The sequence below is a fragment of the Ranitomeya variabilis genome, chromosome 5 (assembly GCF_051348905.1).
Source record: "Ranitomeya variabilis isolate aRanVar5 chromosome 5, aRanVar5.hap1, whole genome shotgun sequence".
In the NCBI taxonomy this organism is placed as follows: domain Eukaryota; kingdom Metazoa; phylum Chordata; class Amphibia; order Anura; family Dendrobatidae; genus Ranitomeya; species Ranitomeya variabilis.
Window position 1 is genome coordinate 485,369,480 of NC_135236.1, and position 13,350 is coordinate 485,382,829.

The 13,350-nt window shown below is 42.7% G+C and overlaps 1 protein-coding gene across 1 annotated transcript in view; it reads left to right on the plus strand.

Moving 5' to 3' along the window:
- APPL2 (adaptor protein, phosphotyrosine interacting with PH domain and leucine zipper 2) overlaps positions 1-13,350 on the plus strand; it is a 132,394-nt gene that overhangs the window by 59,695 nt on the left and 59,349 nt on the right. The gene's annotated exons all lie outside the window — the stretch shown is intronic.

The following is a 13,350-nucleotide window of genomic DNA, read 5'->3' on the forward strand; positions in this document are numbered from 1 at the left end:
ATGGAATGAGTTCCCCATATTCTGGATGAAGTGAGTGCTCTGAGTAGGTACGTCTCGAGGACGGCGTCCTTCCGAAGGTTGGATGCTTTATTTGGGCTTCCTCACGGTAAGAGGAAGGCTTCCTGACGTTTACAGGAAGGGTTTAACCGTTTCATCGACCATGTTAGCCTGGTGGATTCGTTTCACCATCCAGGAGTCCTTCCGTGTTAGATGTCAGCCTATCTCCCTGTCTATCAAGGGTTCTAGGCACCAGGCGTCAGCAAAGCACGCCTGCAAGCTTGCGGATTCGTCCAGTCCACGCAGGCATTCTTTAAGCACTATAATTCCCACACTTCCACAGATGTGAGTCTGGGCAGGCGGACTCTGCAGGCCGCGGTGACGCACTTGTAAGTAGCCTGATCTGATGTTGTCCCCACCCAGGGACTGCTTTGGGATGTCCCACGGTCTGTGTCCCCCAATGGGGTGAAGGAGAAATAGGGATTTTTGTGTACTCACCGTAAAATCATTTTCTCCGAGCCATTCATTGGGGGACACAGCTCACACCCTGTTATTAGCTTATGCTTGTTTTATAATCTGATATGCTATACTCTCATATATAATATGACATGTTATACGCTCATATGTTGTTACTGATCACTACTGCTTTTGCACCGAACTGGTTAGCTGAGAGCCAGCAGGAGGGTGTATGCTGCAGGGGAGGAGCTAACTTTCTTTGTATCACTTAGTGTCAGCCTCCTAGTGGCAGCAGCATACACCCACGGTTTGTGTCCCCCAATGAATGGCTCGGAGAAAAGGATTTTACAGTGAGTACACAAAAATCCCTATTTTATGTTTGGCTGCTGTCACACACTAAATGACACGTTTTTTTTGCGCATTCCCATATTTTGATAGCTACAATTTATTTCACATTTCGTCCGACAGTGATGTTTTTATACTGTTCCGCTTGTGATAAAATTGATAAGGCAGCTTTATTCTTCGGGTCAATAGGATTTACAGGGTCAGTACAACTGTCTTACACAATAAAAATTTTTATAGAGAAAAAAAATATTTTTTGCATTGCTTTATTCTGAGATTTATAACTTTTTTTTTATTTTTCCGCTGATGGAGCTGTATGGCAGTTTTTTTTGTTTTTTGTTGGAAAAGATGACGTTTTCAGCTATACCATTTTTTTTTTTTTACATTCGTCTTTTTTATAGCGTTTTATTCCACTTTTTGTTTGGCAGTATGATGATAAATAGTGATGAGCTAGTATACTCGTTGCTCGGGTTCTCCCGAGCTCGCTCGGGTGACCTCTGAGTATTTATGACTGCTCAGAGATTTAGTTTTCATCGCGGCAGCTGAATGATTTACAGCTACTAGCCAGGCTGAGTACATGTGGGGGTTGCCTGGTTGCTAGGGAATCCCCACATGTAATCAAGTCTGTGCAATTTTCCCTCTAAAATGTAAAGTGCTGTGGAATATGTTGGCGCTAAAGAAATAAAATTATGAATTTTTTTAAACATATTTTTTTTTGTTAGGAAGTTAGAAGAGTTAAAAGTTGATCAACAATTTCTCAATTTTCCAGCAAAATTTACAAAACCATTTTTTTAGGGACTACATCACATTGGAAGTGACTTTAAGGGGTCTATATTAGAGAAAATACCGAAAAGTGACAACATTCTAAAAACTGCACCCCTCAAAACCGCAGGTTTGTTAAACCTTCCATTACGATTAATCCCCAATCCCCACAGTTTTAAGCGTGCCCTAAAAACTCATTTGTTCAGACTGGCCTACCGCCTCAACGCATTAACCTAACTATCCCTGTGTGGCCTATTAAAAAAAAACAAAAAAAAACAAACATAATCAGGTTCCTCGCATCATGTTCTCATACACTTTATGCAGTTAATAGCACTCTGTGTCTGTACTGCTGCATACTTAGGCAAATATACTAGCTATACTTAGGAGTTCCTACTGTTTAGGCACATCAGGGGCTCTGCAAACGCAACCTGACGCCCGCAGAGCATTCCATCAAAGTCTGCATTTCAAAACGTCACTACTTCCCTTCCGAACCCCGACGTGTGCCAAAACATTGGTTTACCCCCACATATGGGGTATCAGCGTACTCAGGAGAAACTGGACAACAACTTTTGGCGTCCAATTTCTCCTGTTACCCTTGGGAAAATAAAAAATTGTGGGCTAAAAAATAATTTTTGAGAAAAGAAAAATTATTTTTTATTTTCATGGCTCTGCGTTATAAACTTCTGTGAAGCACTTGGGAGTTCAAAGTGCTCACCACACATCTAGATTAGTTCCTTGGGAGGTCTAGTTTCCAAAATGGGGTCACTTGTGGGGGAGCTCCAATGTTTAGGCACACGGGGGCTCTCCAAACGCGACATGGTGTCCGCTAAAGATTGGAGCCAATTTTTCATTCAAAAGGTCAAATGGCGCTCCTTTCCTTCCGAGCCCTGCCGTGCGCCCAAACAGTGGTTTACCCCCACATATGAGGTATCAGCGTACTCAGGACAAATTGGACAACATCGTTCGTTGTCCAGTTTCTCCTTTTACCCTTGGGAAAATAAAAAATTGTTGCTAAAAGATCATTTTTGTGACTAAAAAGTTAAATGTTCATTTTTTACTTCCATGTTGCTTCTGCTGCTGTGAAACACCTGAAGGGTTAATAAACTTCTTGAATGTGGTTTTGAGCACCTTGAGGGGTGCAGTTTTTAGAATGGTGTCACTTTTGGGTATTTTCAGCCATATAGAACCCTCAAAAAGACTTCAAATGTGAGGTGGTCCCTAAAAAAAAATGGTTTTGTAAATTTTGTTGTAAAAATGAGAAATCACTGGTCAAATTTTAACCCTTATAACTTCCTAGCAAAAAAAAAATGTGTTTCCAAAATTGTGCTGATGTAAAGTAGACATGTGGAAAATGTTATTTATTAACTATTTTGTGTCACATAACTCTCTGGTTTAACAGAATAAAAATTCAAAATGTGAAAATTGCAAAATTTTCAACATTTTCGCCAAATTTCCGTTTTTTTCACAAATAAACTCAGAAATTGTCGACCTAAATTTAACACTAACATGATGCCCAATATGTCACGAAAAAACAATCTCAGAATCGCTAGGATCCGTTGAAGCGTTCCTGAGTTATTACCTCATAAAGGGACACTGGTCAGAATTGCAAAAAACGGCCAGGTCATTAAGGCCAAAATAGGCTGGGTCATGAAGGGGTTAAAAATGAAAAATATAAATTTTGCAATTTTTCACACTTTTTTTTTTTATTTACAGTAACATTTTGTTTCTTAAGCAAACCACACATGCACATGGTCACAATGAGCATACCCTATCTTTTGTATTGCATTGAAGCATCTAATGAGCCTGGGCTGCAAAGGTAATTATGAAGGGAGAGGCAGCAGGGTCAGCTGTGCGTTGCCTATTGTGAATGGTGGATCCTGTGTTATCAGCAGTGTATATGTCTATAGAGAGGAGTTTCCTGTCATTGTAATCCTGTTTTTGATATGGAGGCTTGCTGGAAACTACATTAGTGGCTAGTATGAAAATTTACAAGAATACTAGTCTTAGTTTTTTAATAAAGATTGTGATCTGGAAAAAGCATTGTTAAAAATTCAATAACTACATGTAATTCCAAAACTTACCGTAATTTAAATGATAGATCATTTTGTGGTGATAGAAGCATTTAAGCTGACCATACACTTTAGGTAGCTGTTAGCCAACCAAACATTCATCTAAAGGCTGAATCATTCCCGACTTTCCCATACAGAAACGCTCAGCTCGGTTGAGTGCGCCTTGGTTCTGTATGGCTTATTTCCCCTCCATACAAAAGGAATGGGCAATTGAGTTCCAACTGCCCCATTTTTATGTTTCCTTATGACCGTTTGTCTTGAAAGCTAAGGGGGCCCTCTTGACTAACAATGTTGGATTTACTGACAGTAAAGAGGGAGCCATATGTTAGGAATGAAGAAGCACAGGAACAAAAAACAATGCCAGATTTAAGAGAGCAGCAGCAGCATTTATATCAGATAAAACAATACATACTCAAGGCTATTGCTAGGTTAAGAGGATCTTTCTATATGTTTTTTTAAGTGTATGACTTCTAATTTAGTCTTTTGTTTTACACACAAGAACTTAAATTATTCCCTTGCAATGAAAGCTAATTCATACGTAGAATGTAAGTCCGCAAAGACAGGGTCCTCTCCCCTCTGTACAAGTCTGTCATCGTAAATTTGTGTACTGGAAATGATATCTATAACCCTGTTTGTAACCCCTTTCTATTGTACAGCACCATGGAATTAATGGTGCTATATAAAAAAATAATAATAAAAAAAATATGTTGTGTAGTGTTTTCAACCTTCCAGTCTAAACCATGTTTGTGTCTCCTTCAGTTTATTAAGATTCACTCTCATTGTGCTATTTTTTGTCCTTGCAGGTGTTCTGTTGTATGTTTTAGATAATCTTTTGGGGTCCTTTTATTGAAGAGGCATAACATTTGGCTAAGAGCATCTGCTTTGTCTTTTCTCTAAGGCTATATTCACATCTTGTTTTAAGAATTTAGCCAGGATCATTTTTTTTTTTTTTTTTTTACTACGGGCCTAAGAACTAACTGTCAGGTTATGATTTTTTTGGTTGACACCTGTCCACACTAGCTTGGATGTGCTGGTCTTTTTCCCTATTTGTATTAACACAACACCAATAATGTAACCCACGGTGGTTAGCCGCACATAACTTATATTATACCTATAAAAAGGCACCACACATTGATGATATAGAAAAACACTTTATTGAATATTATAAAAGACCAAACATGGTCAAAGATAGCCCACAATAGGCAGCAGGTACAAGACAACACATACAGGATAAAAACGGGTAGACACCTGGCAACAAAATCATGGAAAAATATCCTAGAAATTACTGATATAAAGCACAAATTTTATATGCTTTGTGTGTAAACAAATTAGATATGTCATCATATAGTATAGTAGTCTTTACAAGGTAATCACAGTACAGTGTTACATACCTCTGACATATGAAATCTTAATGAAAGAGGGGATTAATATACCAGGTACACCACATAATGAAAATAAATAAAGACTATCATAGCAATAGAAATATAGTACTACATCAGCTTATATTTACCAAGTGGGATAGCCAGGCGTCCACACCCGACGCGCGTTTCGCAAGGAGTTGCTTCGTCCAGGGGTGGTGAAACGCTGGTAAGGTACCTTTTTAAAGAAAATGAGGCCACACATAACGAAAAACAGCTGTGGATGGAGGCGCTGACGACGAGAAAACCGGAAGTGACGCGAATTGACGAATACCGCTGCCATGGCAATGCTCAACAAAAACAATCAAATTGGAATAAAGTCTCCACATAGACCTGGGAGAACGTGTACTCATCGGCACAAAGTGCCATGTTCAGTGCAGTGCGCAAACAACAAAGTCCGCAGTATCGTAGCGCTCTCATCTGAAAGCACTTCTGGGTGACTGACCGCAAAGGTGAAGTGACGTAGGAGTGAAGGTGCCGAAAGCAGGAAGTGCCGAGAATACATGATCAGTGCGCCGCGCTGTTTACAATCAGTAACCCAGCAACAGACGCACCAAGTGAAAAATCGGAGGGCAGTGAAAAAAGAGAGAGAGAGTAAGAAAAAAACCTGTGAAAAAGAATTACTTGTAATTATTAAGCAACAGAATATAAACAAATACATTGTGGCATGCCGGCGCGGTATTACAGAGTATAGAAAGGGGGCAATCGCCCCAGACACATAAAAAAAATATATATATGCAACACTGTAATGTGAGCACACAGTAACAGGAATAGTGACATCTCATAAGATACCCTTTGTGCACACAAAAGCCACTTTAATACAAATAACACCATAACAGTGGTGAAAATCAACAACACCTTTATTACTTAAAAGGCTATATAATAAATATGATGGAGACAAGACTTAAGACTCCATAAAGTGAACGTTGTGCCAGAAGGAGGGAGATTTTGGTCCACAGCCAAGGGACTCCATAAAGTGAACATAGTGCCATAAGAGAGGACAGCGCTTAATCCACAGCCTAAATACAAGAGAGAAATGATAAAATATACATGTTAAATATAAAAACCAACGACACACAACAGCTCAGACAAACATTTATTATAAATAAGACACAACATCATTAAAAATTACAAATTACCAAGACTAATGGAGAAAAGGAAGGAGATGAAGTAGCCAACGTCAAAACTAGGGTATATAGATAACTATAGAAAGGGCTGGAAGCTGTTATATTCATTTAATCCAAGCGGGGAAATGGTGTTTAATTTAAAAATCCATTTTGTTTCTTTCTGCGCTAGTAATCGCTTCCAATTTCCCCCACGTGGGCCTATGAATACCCTATCAATGCCTTTGAACTTCAGACCTGAAGGATCACAATTGTGTGCCGCCTTGAAGTGACGTGGTATGGGTTTCAGTGTTAGGATGTCTTCCACACTCGCGGCTCCTTCGATATCTAGGATATGCTCCCGGATACGTCTTCGGAACTCGCGTGTTGTCATGCCCACGTAGATCAGGCCACACAAACAAGTGGCATGATATACTACAGCTTTAGTGGTGCAGTTGATGTTGTGGGTGATCACATAGTTCTTTGTTGAGTCTTTTGATTTCTCCACATTTTTACATGCAACGCACTTACTACAAGGATAGCAACCCCACGCAGGGCCTTTTGAGCCAAAAATAAATTTGGGTGTATTCCCCCTGTGGTAACTGTGTACCAGATGGTCACGAAGGTTACGGGCTCTTCTATAGGTTACCGAAGGGACTTCCCCAATGAATTGGGAGAGGGTACTATCAAGTGAGAGAATCGACCAATGCCTCTGTAGGATCTCGAACACCTCATGGCTACGAGAGTTATAGTCAAGGATGCATCGTACCTTGGTGTCAGCTGTTTTGTCCTCTTGTGGTTTATTTTGTAGCAATTCATTCCGATTGCTCAACCGAGCTCGTGTATATGCTTGACAGATCGATTTCCTGCCGTAACCCCGCTCTCGGAATCTGCTACACAGATCTTCAGCCTGTCTTTCAAAAAAAGAGTTATTAGAGCAGATTCGTCTTGCACGTAGAAATTGACCTGTTGGAATGTTGTTAAGCAGATGCCTAGGATGTTGGGAGGTGGCATGGAGTAACGTGTTGGCTGCCGTCTTTTTCCGAAAAAGATCGGTCTGAATATCACCTGATTCATCAACTTTAATAAGGACGTCCAAGAATTCAATTTCTTGTCTGCTGCTCTTATATGTCAACTTAATGTTTAAGTTATTCTTATTGAGGTGGTCAAAAAAAGAATGTAGGTCTCTTTCAGACCCTTGCCAGACCACAAGCACGTCGTCAATGAAACGCCACCATGCTATAACACCCGAGCAGAGGGCATTAGGGTTAGACTGGAAGATGTCCCTCTCCCACAGCCCCAGGAAGAGATTTGCATACGAGGGCGCACAAGACGCCCCCATAGCAGTCCCCTGGAGCTGCAGGAAGAGGGACTCCTTAAAATAAAAGAAATTGTGTGTTAATATAAAAGGCAAAGCATTAATGAGGAAATCACACAAGGCTGGATCACACCCACTGGTTTCCTGAAAAAATTGTGTAGCTTGTATTCCATCCTGGTAAGATAATTTTTTGGGGTCCTTTTATTGAAGAGGCATAACATTTGGCTAAGAGCATCTGCTTTGTCTTTTCTCTAAGGCTATATTCACATCTTGTTTTAAGAATTTAGCCAGGATCATTTTTTTTTTTTTTACTACGGGCCTAAGAACTAACTGGCAGGTTATGATTTTTTTGGTTGACACCTGTCCACACTAGCATGGATGTGCTGGTCTTTTTCCCTATTTGTATTAAGCCTTTTTGGACATGTGCACTCCCACTCCCATCAGCCACAGGTAATATTAAGTAGTTAGCTGGTCCATTCCTGCCCCATAAATTGTAGGCTTTTTTTGCCCAGGAGAGGTGACATATCAGGACAGGGACTCCTTGAGATGGCAGTTGGACTCACATATATTGGCCAATCTATGCGCTAAGTACCCCAGGTTTTAGAGGTGGAAAATAGGGAAAAAAATATTTGAAGCAAAAAAGGTGGTAAAATGTTTAATAACATAAACATACTATTATATGTGTTGTTATTATATATAATAGTATGTTATTATGTTGGACGCTGCGGGTAGAAGATGGAGCTGCGGGACCAGTGTGGTGTCTGTAAAGTGCTATATGAAGACGCTGGAGGGTGAGTATAAGAATGGGGGTACAGGGCTTATATTTAAAGAATCACTCCAGCACTGAAAAATAACACTGGAGTGCTGCTTTGAGATCCCATTGGAAGAACTATGACTCCCAGCATGTCCTGCAGATCCTATGGCATGCTGGGAGTTATAGTTCACCACAGAAGTGGTAGAGTGCTTTATTTTGAGTTGTAGTGACTAACCTTTTAATTGTGGCAGCCAGCCAGCTATGGTGAGGTACAATGCTGGAGCATCCCATCCCATGACACCACAGAGCGCTCCCTCTTGTTGCCTCTCCACAGCACAGGAGTAGGCTTGCAGATTGTAGTGTGGTGTCTGCAGGACCTGTGATGACATCAGAAGAGGGGAGGGCTCTGTGCTGCCATGTGATGCTCCAACCCGCCCTCTTCATGACATCACACAGGTCCTTGTGCTGGAGCACTCAGCATCCAGCACAGCCCAGGCAGGTATGCAGTGATCTTGTCCCCTCTGGCCCCTGCTGCTGCTCCCTCCTCCACCAGACACAGATCTCCCCAGCTGCTGCAGGAATCCAGCGCTGGGGAAACCATGTGTGTCCCTGTGAAGGAGTAGTCATTTGCTGCTCTGGCTCAGGCGCTCAGCTGACAGGTGGGTGGGGAGCAGCTAATGAATATTCACTGCACTTTAATGATCGGGACCATGTGGTTTCCCCAGAGCTGATTCCCGAAGCCGGACAGGAACATTTTTCTGCCTCCTGCCTCCCAGTGCAATCCCACTGGCTGCTGCCCCCTCCCCACATTACATCCCTACCATAAGACGCACCCACACTTTCCTCCCAAATTTGGAGGAAAAAAAGTGCGTCTTATGGTCAGAAAAATACGGTACCTTCTTTTTTACTGTATTTTTCATAGCAATTTTACAGATGAATATTTCATATGTACATTATATAGCGCTTTTCTCCCATTTTCTATGGCAGTAATGCAGTTTCAATGTACTAGAGTAATCTTTCTTGGTAAATCATAATACAAAGAAGACCCACAGATGCTGGCAGGAAGGAGGTGGTTTTCTGTTCTCCCATCAGAAAGCCACAGATTACTGACATGCCAGATGGACTGGGACCTGCAAATTGACTCACATCCTCTCTACTGAGCTGAAATCCAAGGCACCCGAATCTTTTTCAGCATAAAACTTCGCTTGTATGTTTTCCTTTAAAAAACACTTTGAATGTTTTGTTTCCCAAGAAGGGTATGAGAAAAGATAAAATTACAGCCAGTATAGATGGTAGTACATTGCATGTGTTTATACATAATTGGAAACAGGCTTCTTTTAGCTCATCATCATGGCAACTGTCAACCTACGGTATCTGGAGAGAAGCATAGATTAAAAGCAGTATAAAACCATCTAGGTACACTGTCACGGCGCCACCTGCCACTGCTCCTGCCGCTCACTCTGCGCGCCGTCATACTTACCCGTCCCAGTGCGCTCCAGCGGTGTGCGCGCGCCTTCCGGTCTCTTCTTTTCCTGACTCGCCGCCGGTCCCTGGCTCTCGTCGGTTGCGCGTGCACCTCACTCCTTCTGCGCACGCGCACTTCCTCTCTCTGGTCTTCAGGCGCTCCGTTTCTCCACTATGATTCTGGAGGATCTTGACCCGGAAGTTCTGCAGCACTCGGTCTATTTAAGGAGACTTCTTCCTCTGCTCATTGCCTTATTGTTATTTGTCCTCATTTGACCCAGGTCCCTCTGTGCCTTGCTCTGTCCTGTGCGTCCGCCATATCCTGCCTGTCCTGTGTCTCTGTCATATCCAGTCTGTCCTGGGCGGCCGTCATATCCTGCCTGTCCTGCGTCTCCGTCATATCCAGTCTGTCCTGGCCATCCGCCATATCCTGCCTGTCCTGCGTCTCCGTCATATCTAGTCTGTCCTGGACGTCCCCATATCCTGCTTGTCCTGCGTCTCCGTCATATCCAGTCTGTCCTGGGCTTCCGCCATATCCTGCCTATTCTGAGTCTCAGTCATTTCCAGTCTGTCCTGTGTCTCCGTCGTAGCCAGTTCTGCGTCTTTTCTGCTCCTACTTCCTGTCCCCGGGTATCAGCTTCTGCGGCAATAGTCTCCCTCGGGCCTGCCCCTAACACTCCATGTATTGGGGGTGGTCCACCAGACCAGCTCATCCTTGGGAGGTTCGTTGTCGTGGTTCTGCGGGTTCACTTTAGGAGTTCCAAAAGATTTGACATACACATTCTAAAAAATGTGGAGAGTCTGGTTCATCGTCACCTAGCACACCCACATCGTTGTCACAATAGATTGCTGAGAAACCTGTAGATTTCCCATAGACACATAGACATACAGTCACTATGAACATACATAAGCCTCACTATAAATTAATATGATCGATGCCCACCCCGACTAGAACATATGTGCGGCATGTGTCAGTCACAGGGCACCTCAGCTTTCACTCCCTGAGTCGTCATGGCGTGTGCAGGAAATCACAATGTATTTGCTACAAGTTTATGCCAAGAGCAGTAAGATGGCCTATGCGGACTACAATAGCCCCAATTATGTGACCCCCGATCACATAACCGCACTATCCCCAACGTAACTAGATGACATGCGCAAGCTCATGAAGTTCCGTTCACATGGCTGCTAATACAGCAGCAAGATGACCCACGCAAATTCCTAAAACCACAATCGAATGCAGCAGACTCCTGACTGCAGAGACCGAGGAGTTACACCCCCCCAAAGGTGGTCCTCATTCAAATACTGCCAAAAGCAGAAGTCAAGCCATTCTAATAGGAGCTATTCAGGGAACAAGGGACGTTGTTCCTTTGGCCGTATTTTGTCTTTTACTATCACTTTGCTTTCTAAAGGCCGAAATGTATTAATAATACGTATTACATATATATAATTTTTTTTTAATGGGATAAGGAGGGTAAATCAATTTTTATATATACACATATATACTGATATATATATATATATATATATATCTTATTTTGTAGCACCTTAGGGGACTTGAACAAGCGATCATCCAATCAGTTACACTGTATAACGCAGTGCCATGCTATTGTGAAAATTGCAGTCACCAATGCCACTCACAGACTGGTCTTCACAGCATTATCGTCATGGGAGGCACTGGGGCCTTTAGTAGGACCCCAACTGCAATGTCAGCCCATTAGCACCCTTAGACATTGTCATGGGGCATATGAGAAGGTGCCCTGTTGTGAACTCCGTTTTCAGGCTCCCTCTTGTGGTCACAGATGGTATTGTGTGACTTTGGTTTTTTGGCTCCCCCTGGTGGTTTGGTTTATTATCCTGCGGGTCTGCTGTATCAGCTGCCTCGTTATTCAACAGGGAGGCTCCTATTTAGCTCTACTTCACTTCCACTTGTTGCCGGCTGTCAAAGTATTCAGTGCTATTCTGATTACTCCTGATTATCTCGTTTTCTGCCTCTTCAGGATAAGCTAAGTTCTGTTTGAATATTTTTTGCTCATCTGCCTGCAATATGATTTCTGTGTATGATGAGTCTAGTCCAGCTTGCTAACATGTGATTTCTTTTTGCTGGTAAGCTCTGGGGTACGGACTATTTTCTGCTATCTAGTATTAGCGGGCCTCATTTGCTAAATCTGATTTCATCTCTGCGTTTGTGCTTTCCCCTTAACTCGCCGTTAATATTTGTGGGGGGCTATTCTATATCTTTGGGGTCTTCCACTGAGGCAAGTGAGGACTTACTTTCCCTCCAGGAATAGTCAGTTTCTCAGGCCGTGACGAGACGTCTAGGATTTTTTAGGTAACGTTCCACGGCTGCCTATAGTTGTTTGCGGATAGGATCAGGTTGCGGTCAATCTAGTTACCACTTCCCCAGAGCTAGTAGTCTGTTCAGTTACTTAGCTAGTCCGACCTGCGATCCTTGCCACTAGGATCATAACAGTACAGCCGGCCTATAAAGTGTTAATTGCATGGCAGAAGCAGGAGAAAAGAAGCTTGGAGATATTTTTTTTTTTTTGCTGCCGTGTGTCTAGCTGCTGTGTGTCTGGCTTCTCTCCTCCTCTTAATCTTGGTGTGGCTCTGAGTTCTGCTGCTGATATGGATATCCAGAGTTTAGCCTCCAGTGTAGATCATCTTGCTGCAAGGGTACAAAGTATTCAGGATTTTGTTGTGCACAGTCCTATGTCAGAGCCTAGAATACCTATTCCGGAGTTGTTTTCTGGAGATAGATCTAGGTTCCTGAATTTTAAGAACAATTGCAAGTTGTTTCTTTCTTTGAAACCTCGTTCCTCTGGGGATTCTGTTCAGCAAGTTAAGATTATTATTTCTTTCTTGCGTGGCGATCCTCAAGATTGGGCTTTCGCATTGGCTCCAGGGGATCCTGCGTTGCTCAGTGTGGATGCGTTTTTTCTGGCCCTTGGATTGCTCTATGAGGAACCTAATCTTGAGAACCAGGCTGAAAAAGCGTTGTTGGCCCTCTCTCAGGGGCAAGATGATGCAGAGGTGTACTGCCAGAAATTTCGGAAATGGTCGGTGCTTACTCAATGGAATGAGTGTGCCCTGGCTGCAAATTTCAGAAAAGGTCTTTCTGAAGCCATTAAGAATGTCATGGTGGGGTTCCCTACGCCTGCAGGTCTGAATGAGTCAATGACTCTGGCCATTCAGATTGATCGGCGTTTGCGGGAGCGCAAACCTGCGCACCATTTGGCGGTGTCTTCTGAACAGACACCTGAGTCTATGCAATGTGATAGAATTCTGACCAGAAGTGAACGGCAAAATTATAGACGGCGAAATGGGTTGTGCTTTTACTGTGGTGACTCAGCTCATGTTATCTCAGCATGCTCTAAGCGCACAAAAAAGATTGATAAATCTGTCACCATCGGTACTTTACAGCCTAAGTTTTTATTTTGTCTGTTACCCTGATTTGATCCCTGTCATCTTACCCGGTTATGGCTTTTGTGGATTCAGGTGCTGCCCTGAGTCTGATGGATTTGTCATTTGCCAGGCGCTGTGGTTTTGTTTTGGAGCCTTTAAAATTCCCTATTCCACTAAGGGGAATTGATGCTACACCATTGGCTACGAATAAACCTCAGTACTGGACACAAGTGACCATGTGCATGACTCCTGTTCATCAGGAGGT